The sequence below is a fragment of the Melanerpes formicivorus genome, unplaced genomic scaffold (genome assembly GCF_026170545.1).
Source record: "Melanerpes formicivorus ecotype bairdi unplaced genomic scaffold, bMelFor1.0.p_v2 SCAF_271, whole genome shotgun sequence".
NCBI lineage: Eukaryota > Metazoa > Chordata > Aves > Piciformes > Picidae > Melanerpes > Melanerpes formicivorus.
The window spans coordinates 268,787-277,155 of NW_027142623.1; the positions used below are offsets into that span (position 1 = coordinate 268,787).

At 64.2% G+C, this 8,369-nt stretch overlaps 1 long non-coding RNA gene across 2 annotated transcripts; it reads left to right on the forward strand.

The window, feature by feature from the left end:
- Window positions 1–6,183: 6,183 nt before the first annotated feature.
- Window positions 6,184–7,760, forward strand: LOC137458682 (uncharacterized). 2 transcript variants are annotated; one of them, XR_010991889.1, is made up of 4 exons: window positions 6,184–6,910; window positions 6,987–7,117; window positions 7,242–7,483; window positions 7,595–7,760. It is a non-coding gene; the product is annotated as an uncharacterized lncRNA (long non-coding RNA). The 2 variants fall into 2 exon arrangements; XR_010991888.1 differs by having other exon boundaries at window positions 6,184–7,117.
- Window positions 7,761–8,369: the final 609 nt, after the last annotated feature.

Below are 8,369 nucleotides of genomic sequence, written 5' to 3' on the forward strand. Positions count from 1 at the left end.
GAGCGGGAGGGGAATGGAGGGGTGGCTTGTGGCGGGTGAATGCCCATTCTGAAGACAGGGTGGAGGGCTTGCGAGTGTTCTTCTAAACTCTCTGCTTCCCAGCTGACTCCAAATTATTTCTTGCTGGATTTGGTCCTTTCCTTTTTTTTTTCCCCCCTCTGTTGGGAGGGAGGAGGGGGGGAGCAGGAGAGAGATTCTCAGCCTCGACACCATCCAAGCTCTGAGCTCCCAGGTAAGGGTCAAATCGCTGCAGCGACGACACAGCCGAGGAGCGGGCGAGTGAGGGGCGGGGGCAGCCTCTCCCAAACGCTGCCGGCGGACTGCTTGCCCGAACGTTCCCGGAGGGGACGGAAACACATGACAAAACGTAAGTATTAGCGTGAGGTATTGTAGCGGAGGAAAAGCCATGCTGTTCCTCCAGAGGTTGCAGAGCAGTAGTAACGTGTACGCCAAAAGGTTTCCAATGGCCCTGAGTGGCAAATTAAAACCGCACAACACACACAAAGGAGACCCCACTGGTTTTATATTCAGTTGTTTAATTTGAATGGAAAGGCCTCTGAAGAGAGGCCAGCTGAGTCGCTCCCCACGCACCCGGAGGAGATGCCCCCCCGACCGGTCAGCGTCCCCCCCCACTTCAGGGGGTTTGTGGGCATCTATGGTGGGTGTGGGGGGTATCAAAGAGGAATTCAGGGACATGTGGGAGCCAATGGAGGGTCACCTGGGGGCACTTCAGTTGGATGGTTAGGGTTAGTTGGGGGGGGGAGTGGGGGCTGGCTTGCTGGCAGCCTCTGGTGTGTGTGGGGGGTTGGCCAGCTTGGCAGCGGCGGCCTCTGTTATTGGGCGGGGGGGTTGGCTGGCTTGGCGGCGGCAGCAGCGTCTGTTGTTGGTTGGGGGGTTGGCCGGCTTGGCAGCGGCGGCTTCTGTTGGGTGGGGGGCGGGATGCGTGGCTGGCTTGGCCACAGCCTTTGTTGTTGGGTGGGGGGTGTTGGCTGGTTTGGTGGCAGCCCATGTTTTTGGGTGTGTGTGGGGGGGTGGCTGGCTTTTTGGCGGCAGCTTCTGTTATTGGGTGGGGCGTGGGGGGGGGGGGGGGCTTGGCCTGGCAGTGGCCTCTGTTATTGGCTGGGGGGGTGGGATGCGTGGCTGGTTTGGCGGTGGCCTCTGTTATTGGGTGGGGATGGGGGGGTCGCTGGCTTGGCGGCGTCACCCTCCATTTTTTGGGGGGGTTGGGGGGTGGCTGGCTGCAGCAGCTTCTGTTGCTGGGGGGTATGGGGGGATTCGCTGGTGCGGCGGCGGCCTCTGTTTTTTTGGGGGCTTTGGGGGCGCCTGGCTTGGGGGCGGCAGCTTCTCTTGCTGGGGTGGGGGGGTTGACTGGCTTGGCGGCAGCGGCTTATATGGTTGGTTGGGGAGGGTGGCTGGCTTTTTGGCGGCGGTCTCTGTTGGTGTTGGGTGGGTGGGGGGGTGGCTGGCTTGGTGGTGGCAGTGTCTGTTGTTGGTTGGGGGGTTGGCTGGCATGGCAGTAGCAGCCTCTGTTGGGTGGGGGGTGGGATGTGTGGCTGCCTCGGCAGCGGCCTCTGTTGTGTGTGTGGGGTAGGGGTGGTGGCTGGTTTGGCGGCAGCCCATGTTTTTGGGTGTGGGGGTGTGGCTGGCTTTTTGGCGGTGGCCTCTGTTATTGGGTGGGGGTAGGCTTGGTGGCAGCGCCCTCTGGTTTTTGGGGGGGTTAGGGGGTGGCCGGCTTGGTGGCGGCAGCTTCTGTTGCAGGGCTGGGGGGTGGCTGGCTTGGCAGCGGCGGCCTCTGTTGTGACTGGGGTGGGTGGGATGCGTGGCTGGCTTGTCAGCCGCCTCTGTGTTTTGGGGGGTGTGGGGGGTGGCCAGCTTGGCGAAGGCAGCTTCTGTTGCTGGGGTGGGATGCGTCGCTGGCTTGGCGGCAGCTTCTGTTGCTGGGGGGCATGGGGTGGTTGCTTGTCTTGGCGGCGGCCTATGTGGCTAGGTGGGGGGGCTGTGGCTGGCTTGGTGGCGGCCTCTGTAGTTTGGGGGGGTTGAGGGGTGGCTGGCGCGGCGGCGGCAGCTTCTGTTGCTGGGGGGCATGAGGGGATTTGCTGGCTTGGCGGCAGCGTCCTCTGTGGTTGGGGGGGTGGCTGGCTTTTTGGCGGCGGCCTCTGTTGGCGTTGGGTGGGTGGGGGGGTGGCTGGCTTTGCAGCAACGGCCTCTGTTATGGGGTGGTGGGCAGGCTGCCTTGGCGGCGGCAGTGTCTTGTTGGTTGGGGGTTTGGCTGGCTTGGCAGCGGCAGCCTCTGTTGGGCGGGGGGTGGGATGCGTGGCTGCCTTGGCAGCGGCCTCTGTTGTTGGGTGGGGGGTAGGAGTGTTGGCTGGTTTGGTGGCAGCCCATGTGTTTGGGTGTGTGTGGGGTGGCTGGCTTTTTGGCGGCGGCCTCTGTTACTGGGTGGGCTGTGGGGGGGGGCTGGCTTGGCTTGGTGGCTGTGGCCTTTGTGGTTGGGGGGGGGGCTGGCTTGGCGGCGGTGGCCTGTGTTGGGAGGGGGGGGACTGGCTTGGTGGCAGCGGCCTCTGTTGTGACTGGGGTGGGTGGGATGCGTGGCTGGTTTGGCGGTGGCCTCTGTTATTGGGTGGGGGTTGGGGGGGTGGCTGGCATGGTGGCGGCGCCCTCTGTGGTTTGGGGGGGTTGGGGGGTGGCTGGCGCGGCGGCGGCAGCTTCTGTTGCTGGGGGGCATGAGGGGATTTGCTGGCTTGGTGGCAGCGTCCTCTGTGGTTGGGGGGGTGGCTGGCTTTTTGGCGGCGGCCTCTGTTATGGGGTGGTGGGCAGGCTGCCTTGGCGGCGGCAGCGTCTGTTGTTGGTTGGGGGTTTGGCTGGCTTGGCAGCGGCGGCCTCTGTTGGGCGGGGGGTGGGATGCGTGGCTGCCTTGGCAGCGGCCTCTGTTGTTGGGTGGGGGGTAGGGGTGTTGGCTGGTTTGGTGGCAGCCCATGTTTTTGGGTGTGTGTGGGGTGGCTGGCTTTTTGGCGGTTGCCTCTGTTACTGGGTGGGCCGTGGGGGGGTGCTGGCTTGGCTTGGTGGCGGTGGCCTCTGTTGTGACTGGGGTGGGTGGGTGGGATGTGTGGCTGGTTTGGCGGCGGCCATTGTTATTGGGTGGGAGTTTGGGGGGCAGGCTTGGTGGCAGCGCCCTCTGTTTTTTGGGGGGGTTAGTGGGTGGCCGGCTTGGCGGCGGCAGCTTCTGTTCCTGGGGGGTGTGGGGCAATTTGCTGGCTTGGTGGCAGCGGCCTCTGTTTTTTGGGGGGGTTAGGGGATGGCCGGCTTGGTGGCGGCAGCTTCTGTTGCGGGGCTGGGGGGTGGCTGGCTTGGCAGCAGCGGCCTCTGTTGTGACTGGGGTGGGTGGGATGCGTGGCTGGCTTGTCAGTGGCCTCTGTTTTTTGGGGGGGGTGGGGGGTGGCCAGCTTGGCGACGGCAGCTTCTGTTGCTGGGGGGCATGGGGTGGTTGCTTGTCTTGGCGGCGGCCTGTGTGGCTGGGTGGGGGGGCTGTGTCTGGCTTGGTGGCGGCGGCCTCTGCTGTGACTGGGGTGGGTGGGATGCGTGGCTGGTTTGGTGGCGGCCTCTGTTATTGGGTGGGGGTTGGGGGGGTGGCTGGCGTGGGTGGCAGCGCCCTCTGTGGTTTGGGGGGGTTGAGGGGTGGCTGGTGCAGCAGCAGCAGCTTCTGTTGCTGGGGTGGTGTGGGGGTTGGCTGGCTTGGCGGCAGCAGCCTCTGTGGTTGGTTGGGGGGGTGGCTGGCTTTTTGGCGGCGGCCTCTGTTGGTTGTGGGTGGGTAGGGGGGTGGCTGGCTTTTTGGCAGTGGCCTCTGTTACTGGGTGGGCCGTGGGGGGGGGCTGGCTTGGCTTGGCGGCGGCCCCTGTTATTGGGTGGGGGTGTGGAGGAGTGGGGGGGTGTCTGTCTTGGCGGCGGCGGCCTATGTGGTTGGGTGGGGGGGCTGTGGCTGACTTGGTGGCGGCGGCCTCTGTGTTTTGGGGGGCTTGGGGGCTGCCTGGCTTGGCAGCATCCGCTTCTGTTGCTGGGGTGGGGGGGTTGGCTGGCTTGGCGGCAGCGTCCTCTGTGGTTGGGGGGGGGTGGCTGGCTTTTTGGCGGCAGCCTCTGTCGGTGTTGGGTGGGTGGGGGGGTGGCTGGCTTTGCAGCGACGGCCTCTGTTATGGAGTGGTGGGCTGGCTGCCTTGGCGGCGGCAGCGTCTGTTGTTGGTTGGGGGTTTGGCTGGCTTGGCAGCGGCGGCCTCTGTTGGGCGGGGAGTGGGATGCGTGGCTGCCTTGGCAGCGGCCTCTGTTGTTGGGTGGGGGGTAGGGGTGTTGGCTGGTTTGGTGGCAGCCCATGTTTTTGGGTGTGTGTGGGGTGGCTGGCTTTTTGGCGGCGGCCTCTGTTACTGGGTGGGCCGTGGGGGGGTGCTGGCTTGGCTTGGTGGCTGTGCCCTCTGTGGTTGGGGGGGGGGGCTGGCTTGGCGGTGGTGGCCTGTGTTGGGTGTGGGGGGACTGGCTTGGTGGCGGCGGCCTCTGTGACTGGGGTGGGTGGGATGCGTGGCTGGTTTGGCGGCGGCCTCTGTTATTGGGTGGGGGTTGGGGGGGTGGCTGGCGTGGTGGTGGCGCCCTCTGGTTTTTGGGGGGGTTAGTGGATGGCCGGCTTGGCGGCGGCAGCTTCTGTTGCTGGGGGGTGTGGGGCAATTTGCTGGCTTGGTGGCAGCGGCCTCTGTTTTTTGGGGGGGTTAGGGGATGGCCGGCTTGGTGGCAGCAGCTTCTGTTGCTGGGGTGGGATGCATCGCTGGCTTGGCGGCAGCTTCTGTTGCTGGGGGGTATGGGGTCGTTGCTTGTCTTGGCGGCGGCCTATGTGGCTGGGTGGGGGGGCTGTGGCTGGCACGGCGGCGGCCTCTGTTGTGACTGGGGTGGGTGGGATGCGTGGCTGGTTTGGTGTCAGCATCTGTTATTGGGTGGGGGTTGGGGGGGGTGGCTGGCGTGGTGGCGGTGCCCTCTGTGGTTTGGGGGGTTGAGGGGTGGCTGGTGCGGCAGCGGCAGCTTCTGTTGCTGGGGTGGGGGGGGGTTGGCTGGCTTGGCGGCAGCAGCCTCTGTGGTTGGTTGGGGGGGTGGCTGGCTTTTTGGCGGTGGCCTCTGTTGGTTGTGGGTGGGTAGGGGGGTGGCTGGCTTTTTGGCAGTGGCCTCTGTTACTGGGTGGGCCGTGGGGTGGGGGCTGGCTTGGCTTGGCGGCGGCCCCTGTTATTGGGTGGTGGAGTGGGGGGGTGGCTGGCTTGGCGGTGGTGGCCTCTGTTATTGGGTGGGAGGGGTGGGATGCGTGGCTGGTTTGGCGGCAGCCTCTGTTATTGGGTGGGGGAGTGGGGGGGGTGGCTGTCTTGGCGGCGGCGGCCTATGTGGTTGGGGGTGGTGGCTGGCTTTTTGGCGGCGGCCTCTGTTGGCGTTGGGTGGGTGGGGGGGTGGCTGGCTTGGCAGCAGCGGCCTCTGTTATGGGGTGGTGGGCTGGCTGCCTGGCGGCAGCAGCATTTTTTGTTGGTTGGGGGTTTGGCTGGCTTGGCAGCAGCGGCCTCTGTTGGGCGGGGAGTGGGATGCGTGGCTGCCTTGGCAGCGGCCTCTGTTGTTGGGTGGGGGATAGGGGTGGTGGCTGATTTGGCAGCAGCCCATGTTTTTGGGTGTGTGGGGGGTGGCTGGCTTTTTGGCAGCGGCCTCTGTTACTGGGTGGGCCGTGGGGGGGGGCTGGCTTGGCTTGGCGGCGGTGGCCTCTGTGGTTGGGGGGGGGCTGGCTTGGCGGCGGTGGCCTCTGTGGTTGGGGGGGGGGCTGGCTTGGCGGCGGTGGCCTGTGTTGCGAGGGGGGGGGACTGGCTTGGTGGCGGCGGCCTCTGTTGTGACTGGGGTGGGTGGGATGCGTGGCTGGTTTGGCGGCGGCCTCTGTTATTGGGTGGGGGTTGGGGGTGGCTGGCTTGGTGGTGGCGCCCTCTGTGGTTTGGGGGGGGTTGGGGGGTGGCCGGCTTGGCGGCGGCAGCTTCTGTTGCTGCCGTGGGGGTTTGGCTGGCTTGGCGGCAGCTTCTGTTGCTGGGGGGGGGGGTGGGGGGGTTGCTTGTCTTGCCGGCGGCCTATGTGTTTGGGTGGGTGGGGGGGCTGGCTTGGCGGCGGCCTCAGTTTGGGGGGCGTGTCTTGGTGGCGGTGGCCTCAGTTGGATCCAACTGAAAGGTCCTTTTGGAGCCCCTCCAGAGCCTCCCCATATACCTCTCTGTGTGCCCGAATTCCCCTTTGATACCCCCAGATCCACCTTAGATGCTAGCAGGCCCCTTAAGAGCGGGGGCAGCACTGACCAGGTAGGGGATTCTCACCCCTGTGTGTGGGGGGAGGCTTCGCTGGGCTCTCCTCAGAGGTTACTTCCATTCAAATTAAAGAGACCAAAACCCAAAGAAACCTCAGGACAAAGAATAAAGGCAAAAGAAACAAAGGATCCCCCCCCCCAACACACACTGAGGAGGGTTCCCCCTCTTTAATTCCTTGAGACCCATTTCGTAGTTCTGTTTTCAAACTGCTTTGCTCTGCTTGCAATCGGCTTCTACCTGCTAGCAGCCTTTGCGTGTAACGGAAGAGACGCAGCGGGGGTGAGTTCAGAGCCTTGTTACCTGGCACTTAGTGCCAGTCCTGACTACCTATATGAACAGGAGAGATTGGCAGTCTTAGGGCGAGTCGGCTCGGCTCTCTGTGAAGCCGGAGGATTTCCTTCCCCCGAACAGACGGCGGCTCCGCCCAGCCGGGCTGCCTCTCACCAGGCGCGCCGGGGCTCGGCTCCCCCGGGCGCCAGCCGGCTCCGCCGAGGTCTGCTCTCAGCTCGTCTTCCTTTAGCTTCCGTGGGTTCCCTTCGTCCGGCTGAGCTCCGCACCAGGTTAGTGCCAGCCTCTGTCGCTGTCCGCGGTTCCCGTGTAGGTGCTCTGAAGGTTCGATACGCCTGAATGTTCTAGGAGGGGATTAAAAGCCCTAAGACTTCACATAAGTCGCTGGTAAGAAAAGGAGGAAAACTATCTGCAGAAACCAGGAAAACGTGCAGCAGACTTCTGGGAAATAGTCCAACCTCCTCTTTCACAGAAGTAAGGTGAGTTTGTGAAACCGCTCGGCTCCAAGACCTTTAGGAGAGATCCCACAGCCGTCCAGGGCTGTAGCGAGCCCTATAGAACTCCGGCAGTTACCCGAGCCGTGGCGTTCGTCTTTTCCCCCAGATCGGTTTCCGAGGACCGCGGCGGGACCCCTCTCCGTCGGGCCGCGGGGCCCGCCGAGGCGCAGGACCTCTCCGGGCGCCCCCTTAGAGGCTTCTCAGGCAGAGCTCTTTTAACTCAGTCAGATCACCCCAGGAAGAGACAAGAGCCTTCAGGCAGGAAAAGGACTGCTGGCAAGGGAAAGGGGTAACGTGTAAGCCCTAAGGGGGCGTCCCACAAGGGAGAAAGGCAAATCGCTGCCACAGGTAAGAGCCCTCGGGGTGGAACCAGGGGGTTCCACTAAGCATTCCAATGGGGGAGACTGCAAAGGTTTTCATATAGCAATTGACCCTCTTCTTTACTATCCATGTAAACAGGAAAGTTTCAGTTTTAGGGTGAGTCGGCATAGCGCTTTCAGCGAAGGAAAAGATTTTTCCTCGCCTCAGCCGGCGGCGACTCAAACTCCCCGCGGCAGCTCACCCGCGGGGCCCCCCGAGACGAGGAGAGGCGAACCGAGGCGAACGGAACCAGACGGAACCGGCGCGGGGCTCCCCGAGGCGAGGCGGAAGGAACCGGCACGTTGGGGGCTTGGCGGGGCTCAGCTCCTCGCTCAGATTCTTCCCGGTTTCCTCGGGCTCCCTTCCAGGTAAGCGCCAGCCTCTGCCGCTCTCGGGGGTTCTTACGTAGCAGCTCGTTTGAAACGCTTGCACGTTCTCGGAGGGGATTAAAATCCCTAAGAGGCCAGCTAACCCTGACACCCCTCTCTTGCAACTTCATAGCTCTGCTGTTTAACTAGGCGCAGCAGTCTGGTATTAATTTGTCTGAAAAGAGGCTTTGAAATGCGCTACATGGGGTTCTGAAAGACGTAAACTTACAGTGCGTATCTCTAGTACACAACAGCTCACGGATTTTCCTTTGCGTTGTAGGGTTTTTGAACACTCACCGGTTTCGGCGTTGGGTTGGTTTTTCTCGGAACGGAAAACCTGCCGAGCGGAGGCCGGCTCGGCTCGGCTCGGCGGCTCGGCTCGGCTCGGCGGCTCGGCTCGGCGGCTCGGCTCGGCGGCTCGGCTCGGCGCGGCTCGGCTCGGTTCGGCGGCGCGGCTCGGTTCGGCGGCGCGGCGCGGCTCGGCGGCTCGGCGCGGCTCGGCTCGG